Source organism: Aethalodelphis obliquidens, unplaced genomic scaffold (assembly GCF_003676395.1).
Source record: "Aethalodelphis obliquidens isolate GAN/ISIS:26980383/991018 unplaced genomic scaffold, ASM367639v1 scaffold24, whole genome shotgun sequence".
Classification (NCBI taxonomy): Eukaryota; Metazoa; Chordata; class Mammalia; order Artiodactyla; family Delphinidae; genus Aethalodelphis; species Aethalodelphis obliquidens.
The window spans coordinates 23365171-23383609 of record NW_020837968.1 but is presented as its reverse complement, the minus strand read 5'-3'; the positions used below and the strand labels follow the sequence as shown (position 1 = coordinate 23383609).

The following is an 18439-nucleotide window of genomic DNA, read 5'->3' as shown; positions in this document are numbered from 1 at the left end:
GCCCGCATGCCAAAACTGCTGAAGCCTGTGTGCCTAGAGCCCGTGCTCCGGAACAAGAGAATCCACTGCAGTGAGAAGCCTGTGCACTGCAGTGAAGAGTAGACCCGCTCACTGCAACTAGAGAAAGCCCATGTGCAGCAGCAAATACCTGATGTAGCCAAAAAACAAAAAAAAAAAAGGAAAAAAGAAGAACCTCTTTGGCTGCATTTCACAAATTTTCATTGTAATTCAGTTCTAAACATTTTCTGATTTCCAACGTGCCTATTTTGTAATCCATGAATTATATTAAAGTTTATTTTAAACGTTTGGGTTTTAGAGAAGTATTTCCTTGCTGATTGCTCCAAGTTTTATTGCAATGTGATCACAGAATATGATCAGAGCTATATTGTAGTTCCTTTGTTCTACTGAGGTTTGATTTGTTGTTTTAAAAGAAATGCACATTCTAAACTACAGACCGATATCCCATGAACATTGCTGCAAAAATCCTCAATAAAGTATCAGCAAAATGAATTCAGAAGTATATTAAAATTATTTTATATGACCATTTCATAAGGATTTCACTGAATCAATAACATCCACTTTGACCAGTAATTATCATCTCAACAATATTAAGTTTCCAACCCACAAACATGGGATGTCTTTCCAATTATTTATGTCTAATTTATTTAAGCAATGTTTTGTAGTTTGCAGCATATAAATTTTACATCTACCTAATTATATTTATTCCTAAATATTTTATTCTTTTTGATGCTATTTTCTATGGAATTGTTTTCTTAATTTACTTTTCAGATATAGCTAATGTGTAGAAATATAATGTATTTTGTGTGTGATTTTGTATCTGCAACTTTGCTGGATTTTTCATTAGCTTTAAGAGGTTTTTTGGTGTGTGTCTGTATTCCTTAGTGTTTTCTACATATAAGATCATGTCATCTGTTAACAGAGATAGTTTTACTACTTCCTTTCCCATTTGATTGCATTTTATTTCCTGTTCTTTCTAAACATTCTGACAACTTCTAGTACTATGTTGAAATGAAATGCTGAAGGTAGGAATCTTTGTCTTCTTCCTTATCTTTGGGGAAAAGCTTTCAGACTTTCATCATAAAGTGTGTGACCTGTGGGTTCATACATGGCCTTTATTATGATGAGGAAGTTTCCTTCTATTTCTATTTTTCTGAGTATGGGTTTTTTGTTTTGTTTTGTTTCTTTTACCATGAAAGAGTGCTGAATTTTGTCAAATGCTTTTTCTGCACCAGCTGAAATCACATGGGTTTTTTCTTTATTCTGTTGAAGTAGGGTATTACATTGATTGATTTTAGTATTATGAATCTTTGCATTCCTGGCATACAACTCACTTCATCATGATGTATAATCCTTTTAATATGCTGCTGATTGGTTTGTTAGTGTTTGGTTGAGAATTTTTGCATGTGTATTAACTGGGAATATTGGTGTACAGTTTTCTTGCAGTGTCTTTGCATGATTTTGGAATCAGGGTAATGCTGTCTTCACAGAATGAGTCAGGAAGTACTCACTCCTCTTCAGTTTCTTGGAATAGTTTGAGAAGGATTGGCATTATTTCTCCTTTAAATGTTTGAAGAATTCTCTAGTGAAGCTATCTGGTCTAGGGCTTTTCTTTATTGATTTTTTGTTTACTTTGTTCTTATTAGTTCTTATTAGTTTTAGGTCTATTCAAAATTTCTATTTCTACTTGAGTAGTTTTGGCAGGTTGTACGTTTTTAGGAATTTTTCCAATACATATAGGTTACCCACTTTATTAGTGTACAGGTGTTCATATTATTCTCATAATTCTTTTCATTTCTATAAAGTCAGTAGTAATGTTTTTCACTTGTGATTTTAATATCTGCTTTTTCTTTTTCTTAGTCAATCTACTTAAAAGTTTGTCAATTTTGTTGATCTTTTCAAACAATGAACTATTTTTGGTTTTATTGACTTTATTGTTTTTCTATTGTCTATTTGTCTATTGCATGTATATCCACTCTAATCTTTATGCCAAAAATTGGCTAACCTAGATGAAGTGATGAAATTCACTTCATGAAGATATAACAGTATTAAATCTGGGTGCACCTAAGAACAGAACTTTAAGTTTAAAGTAAAGAAAAAGTGATAGAACTGAAAGAGAATTAGTCAACACCACAATTATTGTTCAGGATTTTACTTATCCTCTCTTAGTAATTGATAAAAGCAAGCTGGCAAACAATCAGTAAGGATGTAGAATACTTAAAACTATTAACCCACTTGATCTAATTGACATTTATAGAACACTGTATATAACAAGAGAAGAATACACATTATTTCAAATGCACATGAAACACTCATCAACATAAACCATATTTTCTTCATTAAACAAATCTCAATGGATTTAAATTATTTAAAATTATACGAAATATGTTCCTTAACAACAACAAAATTAGACTAGAGATGTAAACAGAAAGATAACTAAAAAATCTCCAAATATTGTAAATCAAACAACACACTTCAGTAAACCATAGGGTCACAGAAGGAATCACAAGGAAAATTAGAAAGCATTTTGAAATAAAAATTAAATCATAAAATGACATAACAAAACTTACATGATGCAGCTAGGGCAGTGCTTAGAGGTAGTAAAAATACAGCACTACAAGCTCATATTATAAAAGAAAGGTTTCAAATCTAGTAAGTTTTCAATGTAATTGGCTAAAAGGAAGAGCTTATAAAACAAGGTAAAAGGAATAGAAAAAAATAAAGAAAATAATGCATCAACTTAATGCCAGTGAATTCAACAATTAGACAAAAATTTTTAAATACCTTGAAACACAGATAAACTATAAAACCTCACTGAAAAGAAACAGATAATAAGAGGTACCGTATATCCACTAAATAAATTGAATTTCTTTACTCTAGGCTCAGATGGCTTCACAGGACATTCTGTCAACATTTAAAGAAGAAATAAGGGCAATTCCATGCAAACTTTTCCATAAAATAGAAGAGGGAACACCACTTATTTCTGGTGTCCAGCATTATCCTGATTCTAAAACCAGATAGTACATGAAAAGAAAAATATAGTCCAATATTTCCTATGACTATAAATGCAAAATTCTTAACAAAATACTGAAACAATCTAGCAATATATAAAAAAGATAACATACCATGATTGTTTAGAGGTTTATCCTAGGCATGCAAGTGAAAATCAATCAATGTGAGTCAATGTATTAATAAACTAAGGTAGAAACATCACATAGTTATCTCAATGAATGCAGAAAAAAAGCATTCGATGAAATCCAGCATTTATTCATAACAAAAATGTTCATGAAATAGAAACAGCAGATAATTTTGTCAAGCTGAGAGATGGCATGCATAAAAAAACCTACAGCTAATATCATAATCAGAAGGGGAAATGCAAATTCTATCTCCCCCAAATTAGTAATAATTAAATGTCTGTTCTCACCATCTCTATACAACATTGTTCTGGAGATCCTAGTCAATGCAATAAGGTAAGAAAAAGAAGAAATAAAAGGCATACAAGTTGGAAATGGATGACATGATCATCTATGTAGACTACCTCCTAAAAAAAAGAAAGGTACCAAAAGTATTAAGTACATTGAAACCCAATAAACTAGTGACATACACATAAACCCTCCACTAAAGACCTATTTAGCTCAGTTTCCTTGGTTTCTTTTACTCAGTACCTAATGTCTGACTTTCAACAAAAAATTATAAGACATATTAAAAGATTAAAAATATATTTTCAAGATACAGAGAAAGCCTCAAATATGGCAGAGAGAGATGTTGAAATTATGAGACTAGGAATTTGAAGCAGCTATGATCAATATATTAAAGGCTTTAGTAGAAAAAGTTGACTATATGCAAGAACAGATGGATAATATAAGTAGATAAATGGAATCTCTAAGAAAGCATCAAAGGAAATGCTAGCAATCAAAAACACCATCACAGAAATTAAGAACACTTTTGATAGCCTCACCAATCAGAACACAGCCAAGGACAGAATCAGTGAGCTTGAAGAAATGTTAATAGAAACTTTCAAAATTGAAATGCAAAGAGAAAAAAGAATAAAAAAGAACAGAATATCCAAAAATTGTGAGACAATTATAAAAGATGTAATGTACGTGTAATGGGAATATAAGAAGAAGAGAGAGAGAATGGAACAAAAGAAATATTTGAAGCAATAACAGTATTCCAAAATTAGTGCTAGGCACCATACTATAGGTCCTGGAAGTTCAGAGAATATCAGTCAAGACAAGTACCCCCAAATCTACACTTAGCCATAGGTATAGCCATTTAAACTGAAGAAAATCAAAGACAAAGATAAAATCTTCAGAGAAGGCAGAAGTGGGTGAGTGCACGTGCACACGCGCACACACACAGCAAAAAACTTTATCTATAAAGGTGAAAGTTAAGAATTACATTGAGTTTCTCTTCAGTAACCTTGCAAGCAATGAAAAAATGGAGTGAAATATGTAGTGTTGAAAGACAAAAGCATCAACCTAGAATTCTGTATAGAGCAAAATTATCCTTCAAAAATAAGGAAAAATAAAGACATTCCCAGACAAAAAACTGAGGCAATTTGTCACCAGGAGACCTACCTTGCAAAAACTGTTAAAAGAAATTCATCAAAAAGAAGGCAAATGATATAGATCAGAAACTTAGATTTACATAAAGAAAGGAAGTGTATTAAAGAAGGAATACACGAAGATTAAATATTTTTTTCCATATTCTTAATTAAAATAATTAGACAAAAGTTTGTTCATTTTGAGTTTATTTTTGTGTATGGTATTAGGGAGTGCTCTAATTTCATTCTTTTACATATAGCTGGCGAAGCAACCAACAAGGGATTAATCTCCAAAATATATAAACAGCTCAATATCAAAAAAACAAACAACCCAATCAAAAAATGGATGGAAGACCTAAATAGACATTTCTCCAAAGAAGACATATGGATGGCCAACAAACACATGAAAATATGCTCAACATTAATTATTAGAGAAATGCAAATCAAAATTAAAATGAGGTATCACCTCACATCAGTCAGAATGGCCATTATCAAAAAATCTACAAACAATAAATGCTGGAGAGGGTGTGGAGATAAGGAAAACCCTCATGCATTGTTGGTGGGAATGTAAATTGATACAGCCATTATGAAGAACAGTATGGAGGTTCTTAAAAAACTAAAAATAGAATTACCATATGACCTAGTGATCCCACTATTGGGCATATATCCTGAGAAAACCACAATTCAAAAAGACACATGCATCCCAAGGTTCTCTGCAGTACTATTTATAACAGCCAGGACGTGGAAGCAACCTAAATGTCCATTAATAGAGGAATGGATAAAGAAGATGTGGTACATATATACAATGGAATATTACTCGGCCATAAAAAGGAACGAAATTGGGTCATTTGTAGAGACATGAATGGACCTAGAGACTGTCGTACAGAGTGAAGTAAGTCAGAAAGAGAAAAACAAATATTGTATATTAATGCATATATGTGGAATCTGAAAAAATTGGTATAGATGATCTTATTTACAAAGCAGAAATAGAGACACAGACGTACAGAAAAAACGTATAGATACCAAGGGGGAAAGGGAGGGTTGGACAAATTGGGAGATTGGGATTGACATATATACACTATTGATACTATGTATAAAATAGATAACTAATGAGAACCTACTGAATAGCACAGGGAACTCTACTCAATGCTCTGTGGTGACCTAAATGAGAAGGAAATCCAAAAAAGAGGGGATATATTTACACATAGCTGATTCACTTTGCTGTAAAGTATAAACTAACACAATATTGTAAAGCAACCATACTCCAATAGAAAAAAAAATAAGTTTGTTATGGGACTTCCCTGGTGGTCCATTGGTTAAGACTCCATGCTCCCAATGCAGGGAGCACGCGTTCGATCCCTGGTCAGGGAACTAAGAGCCTGCAGCTGCATAACGCAGCCAAAAAAAAAAGTTTGTTCAAAATAGTAATGCAACAATATATACAATAATTCCAGGTTATGGACAAATGACATTAATGACAGCAATATTATAAGGAACTTATGCTATCCATGAAGTGGTATAGTATTATTTGAAAAAGGCCTAGAATTAGTTATAAATATAGACTGCAAACTCTAAGGTCAAGCACTAAAAAAATTTAAAAGAAGTGTAAAGGATAAGTTAAGAGAGAAGGAAAAATGCAGTCTTAGAAAACGCTCCCTTAAAACCAGGCAAGTCAGAAAAAAAGTAAAAAGTGGAAAAGAAAAGAAGATACAAAGAACAGGATAATGAATAGAAAATAAATTCAACTATTAATTCAATGAACAGATATTAATTCAACTATGTCAATATCACTTTAAATGTCAATGTCTAAAAACAACTAAAAGACAAAGACCATCAGAGAGAATAAAAAAACAAGACCCAACCATATGTTATCTACAAGAAATCCACTTTAAATATAAAGACACAAAGAGATTAAAAGTGAGGGGATACCTATTTAAATCTTCTGCCCATTTTTTGATGGGGTTGTTTGTTTTTTGATATTGAACTACATGAGCCGTTTGTACATTTTGGAGATTAATCCCTTGCCAGTCATATCATTTGCAAATATTTTCTCCCATTTTGCAGGTTGCCTTTTCGTTTTGTGTATGGTATCCTTTGCTGTGCAAAACCTTTTAAGTTTAATTAGGTCCCATTTGTTTATTATTATTTTTTCCATTACTCTAGGAGATTAATCCAAAAGCATATTGCTCAAACAGTGTGCTGCCTATGTTTTCCTCTAGGATTTTTATAGTATCTGGTCTTACATTTAGGCCTTTAATCCAGTTTGAGTTTATTTTTGTGTATGGTGTTAGAGAATGTTCTAATTTAATTCTTTTACATGTAGCTGTCCAAAGAAGACATACAGATGGCCAAAAGGCACATGAAAAGATGCTCAACATCACTAATCATTAGAGAAATGCAAATCAAAACTACAGTGAGGTACCACCTCACACTGCTCAAAATGGCCAGCATCAAAAAGTCTACAAATAATAAATGCTGGAGAGGGTGTGGAAAAAAAGGAACCCTTCTTCACTGTTGGCAGGAATGTAAATTGGTACAGCCACTATGGAGAACAGTATGGAGGCTTCTTAAAAAACTAAAAATAGAGCTACCATATGATCCTGCAATCCCATTCCCAGGCATATATCCAGAGAAAGTCATAATTCAAAAAGATACATGAGGTTCATAGCATCACTATTCACAATAGACAAGACATGAAAGCAACCTGAACGTCCATCGACAGATGAATGGATAAAGAAGATGTGGTGTATACATATACAATGGAATATTGCTCAGCCATAAAAAAGAATGAAATAATGCCATTTGCAGCAATATAGATGGACCTAGAGATTATCACACTAAGTGAAGTAACGCAAGCCAGACAGTGAAAGATAAATATCATATGATATCGCTTATATGTGGAACCTAAAAAAAAAAAGTTACAAATGAACTTATCTCCAAAACTGGTATTTCCAAAACAGAAAGACACTCACAGACATAGAAAACAAACTTATGGTTACCAAAGGGAAAAGGGGGTGGGGGGAGAGATAAATTATGAGGTTGGCATTAACACTACTGTATATAAAATAGATAACCAACAAGAATCTACTGTATAGCACAGGGAACTATACTCAATACTTCGTAATAACCTATAAGGGAAGAGTATCTGAAGACAAAAAAAATATACATATGTATAAATAAATTGCTGGGCTGTACACCTGAAGCTAACAGGATATTGTAAATCAACTGTACTTTGATTAAAAAAAACCTAATGTGATCTAAGATTGCATTAATTGCAGGTTAAAAAATAAGTAAGGGAAACCATGGTAACACTTATCAAAAGAAAGCTGGAGTAGCTATATTAATTTCAGACACAGCCGACTTCAGAGTAATGAAAATTATCACAGATTAAAAGAGACATTACAGGGCTTCCCTGGTTGCGCAGTGGTTAGGGGTCCGCCCGCCGATGCAGGGGACACGGGTTCGTGCCCCGGTCCGCGAAGATCCCACGTGCCGCGGAGCGGCTGGGCCCGTGGGCCATGGCCGTTGGGCCTGCGCGTCCGGAGCCTGTGCTCCACAACGGGAGAGGCCACAGCAGTGAGAGGCCCGCGTACCACAAAAAAAAAAAAAAAAAAAAAAGACATTACATAATGATAAAGGGGTTAATTCTCCAAAAAGACGTAACAATGCTTAATGTGTACACATGTAACAAGAGAGTTTCAAAATACAATGGACAAAAACTGATAGAACCTCAAGGAGAAATAGATTAATTCATTATTACAGTTGGAGAATTTAACATCCCTTTATCAGTAATTGACAGATCCAGCAGGCAGAAAATTAGTAAGGACTGAAAAGCACCATCAGCCAACTGGATCTAATTGATATTTATAGACTACCTTCTCCAACAACAGTAGCAATACACATTCTTCTTAAGCTCACAGAACATTCACCAAGACAAACCATATTCTAGGCCATAAAACACACCTTAAAAATTTTAAAAGAACAGAAATCATACAAAGGTATGCTCTCAAACCACAATAGAATTAAATTGGCAATCAATAAGTTAAAGATATCTGGAAAAATTCCAAATACTTAGAGATTAAATAATATAGTTCTAAATAGCATATAGGTCAAATAAGATGTCTTAAGAAAAATTTAAATATATTTTAACCAAATAAAAATGAAAATATGGGTTTCCCTGGTGGCGCAGTGGTTGAGAGTCCGCCTCCCAATGCAGGGGACACGGGTTCGTGCCCCAGTCCAGGAAGATCCCACATGCCGCGGAGCAGCTAGGCCCGTGAGCCATGGCCGCTGAGCCTGCGTGTCTGGAGCCTGTGCCCCGCAACAGGAGAGGCCACAACATACAGCAAAAGAAAAAAAAAAAGAAAATACAACTTATCAAAATTTGTGGGATGCAGTAAAAACAGTATATATAGGAAAACATATAGCATTGAATCATACATTTGAAAAGAAAGATCTAAAAGCAATAATCTACACTTCCAGTTTAGGAAACCAGAAATAGAAGAGCAAATAAAATCTGAAATAAGGAGAAGAAAATAAATAAAGATGAGAGCATAAATCCATAAATTTGAAAATTGAAAACTGATAGAGAAAATCACCAAAATCACAAGCTGGCTCTTTCAAAAGATCAAAAAGTTGATGAACATCTGCCACATTAAGAAAGAAACTGCATTTCTATCAGGGCTTCTGGCATTTCTAATAGTGTTTTGTGCACATAAATGCTATTTGGTGCAAAAATTTTACTTTTTATGTTGGAGATCATGCTATTGTTCATTATGCCAAAATTGACTTCTCCCGTTTAATATTTATGTGTTGAAATCTACTTAGCTCAAAATTATAATTGTCTCTGTTTACTTTTTGTGACATTTGACTGTTAAACTTCTATTCATCCTCTTATTTTTTCCACTTTTCTGTGTAATATTGTTTTAGGTGAGATTCTTGTACAGAACATCTAGTTATATTTTGTTTTTAACCTACTTGAGGGCTTTTACAGCTTAAACCATTTGCATTTCATATCACAACTAACGTTGGTTTTGACAGCTGTCTGTGTTCTTTTATATCCTCAGTGCAATGCCTCACAATCAACAGAAGAGAGTAATTTTAAAGTTAAACTGTCAGAACATTTGGTAGATATTTGTGGCTCATCTTTCTTTGACCTGAAGTTTTAGACTGAACCACCATTTGAGTAGGATAAGAAGAATATCAACATGAAGCTACCTAGAAGCATCTTTTTAGCTTCTCTCTCTTCTCTGTTAGTGTTCATGTTATACTTGTCTAACCTTGCTTTACTTATGAAAACAATAACAATCACTAACATTGGCATGACTGCCATCAACCACCAAACTTCTCATGCTGAGTTTTTCAACCAGAAAATAGAGAGCCGTGATTCAGTCAGAAAAGTGCCACTGCAACTTTTTAAATAATACTTCACAAAGGACCTTGACACACCTTACAAAAATGTGTCCTCAAACCAACTCCCATTCCTGACCACAGATATTTTTTAATACTCAGTCATAGCTCTCAGTGTTCTCATACCTTCCCTCCCCGTGTCTCTCTCCCTAAATCTCCTCCCCTTTCCCATTTATTTTCTCATTCCTCTCCTTTTTGTAGAGGAAATCCATTCCCACAACTTTAATTGAATTTCCTTATTGATTCTTGCTCTCATTTCCAAATGTTAGTGCTGTATTTCTAGCTCTGAGATAATTCCATTTAAAATTAAATTATTACCAAAACCAGCAATAATCCTCCCCCATTTCCCCAGGATTGTCAGACTAGATTACTAATTCTTACTTCTTTAAAATATCTATAGAATTTACGGAATTTCCTTTTCCTTCCTCATTGTCTTTATTCTGTTTCATTGGACTCTACCGCTTAACACTTGTATCATTGCAGCAGTCTCTAAATGAGATTCTCTTTTCCAAACTCTTCTGCCTAAAAGTCTATACCAACAAACTTGAAAAGGTCCAATCATCTTATGTCATTCCCCTACTTCAGGATTTATAATTCTGGTAAGTAGGTGGATCAATCAAACATGAGCTAAATTTTCAAGAAACAATACCAAATTAACAGGCTCACTTCTCCATTTTTTGCATCTACCATAAACTTCTGGTTCTTTCCAGCTTCAGAATTATTTCATGCACTTCAATCATAACGACTTTATTTCTTCTTACATTGGTCTCCCCTCTGAAATGTCACATTCCCATCAATTCCAAGCCTATATTTCCTTCAAATGCATTCTTTTTTCCATAAATATTTCCAAATTAGGGGGATCATGTCTAAGACATGGAGCTAAATGAGCTTTAGAGTAAAGGCTAAAGAAAAACAATGAAGAAGAAAAAAACAAAAGAAAACAAAAAACGATACCAGATGGAAGCATGGATCTACATAAAGGAATGGTGAGTGCTACTAGTTGTAAATATAAAGCATTCTTCAGCACATTAAAACATAATTGTCTAAAGCTAAAGAGAATTTATGATGTATTGTGATGTTTATAACATATGAAAGTAAAATACATGAAAATGATAGCATAAAGAATGGAAGGGGAAACAGAAATATGCTATTGAAAGTGATATGTTTATAATATTAACTGAAGGTACAGTGTGATAAGTTAAGCATATACACGGAAAACTCTAAAACAATCTCAAGAGAAGAAAACAAAGGAGTATAGCTAATGACACAATAGCTCAGATAAAATGGAATCATAAAAATAGTCAATAAATCCAAAAGAAGGCAGATAAAGAAACAAATAAAAACAAACTGCAAGATGGCAGATTTCAACCCAACTATGTCGATAATTGAATTAAATAAAAATGGGCTGCACATTCCATTAAAAGTCATATACTATCTAATGAATAAGAAAAAATCAAGGTATGGTTTAGCGACTAAGGTGGTTGTGTGTTCATCTTCCTCTTCCTGCCATGGGTCCAGATCCTCTGATGGTATACAACTGTGCTGAAGTCTGGCTGGTGTCAACTGTCTCCACAATGCCCCCTGCCCCCCCAACCAAGAAACCTGCTCAGGCTGGGGGAAGCAAAAAAGTGGAGTAGAAAAAGAAGATTATTGGAGACAAAGCTTTTGGTCTAAAGAACAAGAAAGGAGCCAAGCAACAAAAGTTTATCAAGGCTGTCACTCATCAAGTTCAATTTGGTCAACAAAATCCACATCAGGTAGCATAAAGGGAAGCCAAAGAGAAACTGAAGAAAGATGACAAGAAGTAAGAATTGCAAGAGCTAAATGAACTATTCAAACCTGTAGTTGCTGCTCAAAAACTAAGTAAAGGTGCAGATCCTAAATCTGTGGTACGTGCATGGGCAGAGCACTAAAGGAGATAAGTATAAGTTCTCTCATGACTTGACTGTGGTGAGAAAATGTGATGCAAGCAGTGAAGAACTTGAAAAGTATACTACAGTTAATAGGGATGAGAGAAAAACTGGAAGAAGTGAGTAACAAGCACAGTGAGGCAGAAAAGAAAAACTCCAAAACTGTTAGTGTGCAGACATTTCTTTGAAGCTACTGAAAACAACAAATATGGCTGGCTTTGGATATGCCATGGAGGGGGAGATATTTGCATGTATCATGATGCACTTCCTCCTGGATTTGTATTGTATTGTATTTATATTGTATTGTATATTTTTATCTTTTATAAAAAGAAAGTAGAGAAAGAACAGAGAATTTCATTAGAAGATCTAATTGAAAAAGTGTTCTGCCCTAGGTCCAAATGCTGCCAAAATAACTCCAGAAACTTTTCTTATATGCAAGGAAAAAACAAGAAGAGATTGATAAAGTTAATCAAGAAATGCAAAGAAGGAAAGCAGACTTCAAAGCGGGGTAGGCACTAGTTTTCAGTAGTTGTGAGATGTTTGAATTTCATCCTGAGCTGATGATAATGAGGAGGAAGCAGACGATACCTGTTACACCCAGGGAACAGGTGGAGATGAGGCTGATGATTCAATGAGCGATGTAGATGAAACAGGTATTACTGTAGCCAGTCTTGAAAGATTTCAGCACACATACTTCAGAAAGAGATAAAACAAATTAAGCAAAGCTTACAGAGGTAGGGCTAAAAATGGCAAAAGAAGTGATCTGGAAGAAGACAATGAAGGGAAGGGACAGAAAAATGGAGCCATCGATGCTGTTCCTATTGATGAAAACCTTTTTTGGGGAAGATGTGGATGATCTAAAAGAACTTAAACACACTTGATTTAGAAGAATGACATCATACAAGTCAATGAAAAAATTAAGCCAGCTCAGCATGGTTGAAATTGACTACATTAATTTTTCCACCTAGAATTCTTCAATAGGATGCTTATTTTCCATGCTGATTCTGGTGGGCTTACTTGCCTCCAAAAAAGGAATATTCTCCCTAACTCCTATATTCTGACTTTGGCTACATCTCATAGTAAGTTCAGAGTAGTTCATGATAAACTGGAAATGATCGATTGTTCTAACTGTCCACTCAGGTAGGAAGTGTAATTGCCCTTCAAGCTCCTGATTTTCTCCGGGCATGTATTATTACAAGGACAACATAAATGTAAATTTAAAATACCCTTCATTTAACAAAGTTTTTAACGAGTGATTTCATTTCTTTTGTATTTATATGTTTAAAAGACTGTCTAGGGCTTCCCTGGTGGCGCAGTGGTTAAGAATCCACCTACCAATGCAGGGGATACGGGTTCGAGCCCTGGCTGGGAAGATCCCACATGCCTCGGAGCAACAAAGGCCATGTGCCACAACTACTGAGCCTGCACTCTAGAGCCCGCGAGCCATAATTACTGAAGCCTGTGAGCCTAGAGCCTGTGCTCCGCAACAAGAGAAGCCACTGCAATGAGAAGCCTGCGCACCGCAACAAAGAGTAGCCCCTGCTCACCACAACTAGAGAAAGTCCACGTGCAGCAACGAAGACCCAAGGCAGCCAAAAGTAAATAAATTTATTAAAAAAAAAAAAAAGGACTGCCTAAAATATGAGCACTGTCATTCATAAAGAAAACCACAGATTTAGCATTGTATATCTTTGGACAATTTGATGGCAATTTAAAATGGAACTTCTTAAATCTCACAGGATCAGTTGCAGTAACCTATGTTTAATTTCTTTGTTGTTGTTGTTAATAACGTTGTAAATAAAATCCTCATACATTAAAATCCAAAAAACAAAAAAAAAAGCAAGAGTCAACTATATCATGTCTAAGAGAAAATACACTTAAATATAATGATACAGGTTAAAAATAACAAGATGGGAAAAATATACAAATTCAAAAGAAAGCTGGAGAACTTATATTAATGTCAGACAAAGTAGATTTCAAAACAAAGATTAATGCTATGAATATAAAAGAACATTCATAATGAAAAAGGGGTAGATTCACCAAGAAGACATAGCAATCCTAAATTGCTATGTATACAGCTAACAATGAAGCTTCAAAATTCAAGAAGCAGATCTAAAAAGAGAAACAGGCAAATCCACAATTACAGCTAAAGACTTCAATGATCCTTTTTCAATAACTGATAGAACAAGTAGACATAAAATCAGTAGGAGACATAACACTGTCAATCATCTTGACCAAATGGATACTGGTAGAATATTTTATGCAATGTAAGTAGAATACACATCTTTTTCAAGTGTGTATGAAACATACACCAAGATAAACCACTTTATCGACCATAAAACAAATCTCAATAAATTTTAAAGGATTAATATCATATGAAATATGTTTTCCAACCATGGATAAGTAGGAATCAATAACAAAGATGTCTAAAAAATCTATATATTTGGAAATTGTCAACAACACTCTCCTGAATAATCCCTGAGTTAAGAAGGAATCACAAGAGGAACTAAAAATATTTTGAAATGAAAACACAACATATCAAAACTCGCAAAGCATGGCTAACTGTCCTTAGATAGAAACATAGCATTAAGTGCTTATGTTAGAAAAAGAGAAAGGTCTCAAGCCAATAATCTTAGCTTCCTCCTAAGAAGATAAAGAAAAGCAACATCAACTCAAAAGAAGCAGAATAAAGAAATAATAAAGATGAGAATTAATGACTTTGAACACAGAAAAACAATATACCAATATCAGGAATAAAAGAAGTCATCACTATATATACAACAAACACCGTAAAGATATAAAGAGAATATTGCAAACATTTAATTAATTAATTTATTTATATTTATTTGCGGTATGCGGGCCTCTCACTGCTGTGGCCTCTCCCGTTGCGGAGCACAGGCTCCGGATGCGCAGGCTCAGCGGCCATGGCTCACGGGCCCAGCCGCTCTGCGGCATGTGGGATCTTCCCAGACCGGGGCACGAATCCGCAGTCAGACTGCATCGGCAGGCAGACTCTCAACCACTGCGCCACCAGGGAAGCCCCCATTGCAAACATTTTTAAGCCAATAAATTAGCAAACCTAGGTGACAAATTCCTTGAAAGCCATAAAATACCAAAACTCAATCAAGAAAAAACAGATAAACAGAAGAGTCCCTTAACTATTCAATAATTAAGTTCATGGTTACAAACCTCCCAACAGTGAGAAAACTCTAGGCCCAAGGGGCTTTACTGGTAAATTCTACCAAAGATTTAAGGAACATTTAATATAAATTCTACAGAAACAATTCCATACAAGTGAAGAGGAGGGCATACTTCCCACCTCATTTTAAAAAGGTAAACATGATCCTGAAATGAAAACCATACAAAGACATTCTAAGAAAAGAAGATGACGCCTCAGTATCATGCATGATTTAAGCATGCAAAGAATCCTTTAAAAAACACATTGTATCAAATCTAGCAATACATAATAAGGATATCATAAGTAAGCAGATTTTTCCCCAGGAATAGAAGGTTCATTTAACATTAGAAAAACAATCAATACAATTCACCATTTTAACAGAATATAAAGGAGAAAAACCATATGATCATTACAATAGATGCAAAAAACTTTTAATAAAATTCAACACTTATTCATGATAAAAACTATTACCGTACTAGGAATGGAAGGAACTTCCTCAACCCAATAAAGGAGGTATTAAAAACCCTACACTTAGGGCTTCCCTGGTGGTGCAGTGGTTGAGAGTCGGCCTACCGATGCAGGGGATGCGGGTTCGTGCCCCGGTCTGGGAGGATCCCGCATCCCGCATCTCGCATGCCGAGGAGCGGCTGGGCCCCTGAGCCATGCCTGTTGGGCCTGAACATCCGGAGCCTGTGCGTACGGAGCCTGTGTTCCGCAACGGGAGAGGCCACAACAGGGAGAAGCCCGCGTACCACAAGAAAAAAAAAAAAAAACCCTACACTTAGATCAAAGTTTTATAACTTGTTATACTGAAATAATTTTAGGCTTAGAAAAGACTTAGAAAAATAGTACAAACAGTTCCCATATACCCTTTACACACCTTCCCCTGATGCTAATAGTTTATATAGCCATAGTACAGTTATCAAAACTAAGAAATTAAATTGGTACAAAAGTATTAACTACCAAATTTATTTACATTTCACCAGTTTTTCCACTTATGGCCCTTTTCTATTCCAAGATCCAATCTAGAATCCCACATTGAATTTAGTCATCATGTCACCTTAGTCTTTTCCAATCTGTGAAAGTTTCACAATCATTCCTTGCCTTTCATGAAGTTGACACTTTTGAGGGTTTCTTAGGTTTTCTCATGATTATACTGAGGTTATGCATTTTGAGGGAATATAGTACAAAAGTGATACAGCCTTCTCAGGGCATCATATCATGGGTTATAATGATTTCAGTGTCTTATTACTGGTGATATTAATCTTGATCACTTGGTTTAAGACAGTGTTTGCCAGGGCTTTTTACTGTAAAATTACTCGTTTAATCTTTGTAAATAAGTATTTGGGGAAAGATATGTTGACACCATGCAAATATCCTCCTTCTTAAACTTTTGCCCACTAATTTTAACATTCATTGGTGAATCTTGCATACAGGTGTTTTTACTCTGGTGTTTTAATGGTAATTTTAATTACCATCTTGCATACAGGTGTTTTTACTCTGGTGTTTTAATGGTAATGGTAAAACACTCTGGTGTTTTAATGGTAATTTTCTATTTCCCTGATTCCTTCTACATTTATTAACCGGAATTCACCTACAATGAAGACATGTCTGTTCTCAATATTTTATCTATTTGTTCAATCATTAATTTCTGCAGTATAGACTCATGGATATGTATCTTATCTTTTTGGTCATATACAATATTTGTTTTGCTACTGAAATTGTCCCAGCTTTCACCACTGGGAATTATTTAAGGTTGGCTCCTGTGTCGTACAAACATGCACCTTTTTCCATCTACCTTCGTTTTTTAATTTTCTGGTACCACAAAATTCCTTGGGCTCTTCTTTTATTTTCCCCATCCCAGCTGTGGGATCAACTACTTCTCCAAATAACCTTGGTTCTTTTTACTGGAGAATGACATTTAGTAATGAAGATTTAGGTGCTAGATGTGATTAATGTCATATTTAATGGTAAAAAATGTTTTCTCCCTAAGATTAGAAACAAAGCCAGGATGTCAACTCTCATCATTTCTATTCCACTTTGTAGAAAGGTCCTAGCCAATATAATAAGGCAAAAGAAATAAATAAAATACGTGCAGATTGAAAATGAAGTAAAACTTTTTATTTATAGAAGATATGATCATCTATTTAGATAACTCTAAGTCATGTACAAAAAAAGCTACTAAAACTAATAGCTTGTAGGATACAAGGTCAATATACAAAAATCAAGCCTATTTCTACTGGTAGCAAACAATATGGAAATGAAATTTTAAAATACCATCCACATCAGAAGACATGAAATACTTATGGATAAATTTAACAAAATATGGGTAAGAACTAAACACTGAAAATTATGAAACATTCCTGAGAGTAATTAAAGAAGACCTAAATAAATGTAGACGTATAGCATGTTCAAATGCCAATTCTTCCCAGATTTTTCTATAAATTGAACATAATCTCACAGAAAATCCCAGCAGGCTTTTTTGTAGATGTTGACAAACTGAGTATAAATCTTATATAGAAATTTAACTAGATTAATTCATATTATGAAATATCCTACCGGAGAATCCTAAAGCTTGAAGATACTTCAAAGATCATAATTTTATGTGGGAGTAAAACAACTTGTCCATTTCCACACAAGAGGGAAGAAACAGATCCAGGATGAGTATTTCCACCTTCCAGTACCAAGTTCTTTAGAGTGGTACATCATGATACTTGTAATTAAGATTAATTCACTTTTAACTTTGCCTAGGAAGAGATTTAGCTTTCCCCTAAAGATGCCAGGATATTTACATGTGCCTTCATTTCTGGGTTTGCCACAATATATAGAAAAATGGCCAATAATCATGGAAGAAATGTATAAAAATAGTAAATGTCCCAAAGCACATTAGTAAAACTGTAATAAAAAAATACCTGATCTTAGAGATGAATTAATCTTTTATGAATAAGTTACGTGTTTTAAAGACATAGGACCCCTTAAAAATGTTTGAAAACACTAGAATTACAAATGAATTCATTAAAATAGCTACTGGCATTAGCATTCCTATAATTAATTCCTTGTTTGTTAGTGATACAATACAAACCCAAATAAAACCAATCGTATTTTCACATCCTTTTAGAAGGAGTTTCAAAATTTAAGCATGCTGCTATGACGCTGTTCTTCTTCAGGTGTGTGAAGATGGCTGAAAACATTAGTACCTCATCTGACATCCAGTATACTACCCATACCCCCAGAGTAAACCTGTAGCAGGCGTATATGAGTGTAGAAACTTTGTGATTTTTGTGGTTGTGCTTCTTTATGCAAGATAGCTAACACCTTTGCTCAAATTAAGTAGCAACTATTTTTATCAACATACTAACAATTTAAACTCATTTCTTC

General features: G+C 34.4%; 1 protein-coding gene and 1 pseudogene across 3 annotated transcripts in view; one reads left to right on the top strand and one right to left on the bottom strand.

Moving 5' to 3' along the window:
- AKT3 (AKT serine/threonine kinase 3) overlaps positions 1-18439 on the bottom strand; it is a 397863-nt gene that overhangs the window by 61311 nt on the left and 318113 nt on the right. The window lies entirely within an intron of this gene.
- On the top strand, positions 11548-13203 carry LOC113628620 (zinc finger CCCH domain-containing protein 15 pseudogene; annotated as a pseudogene).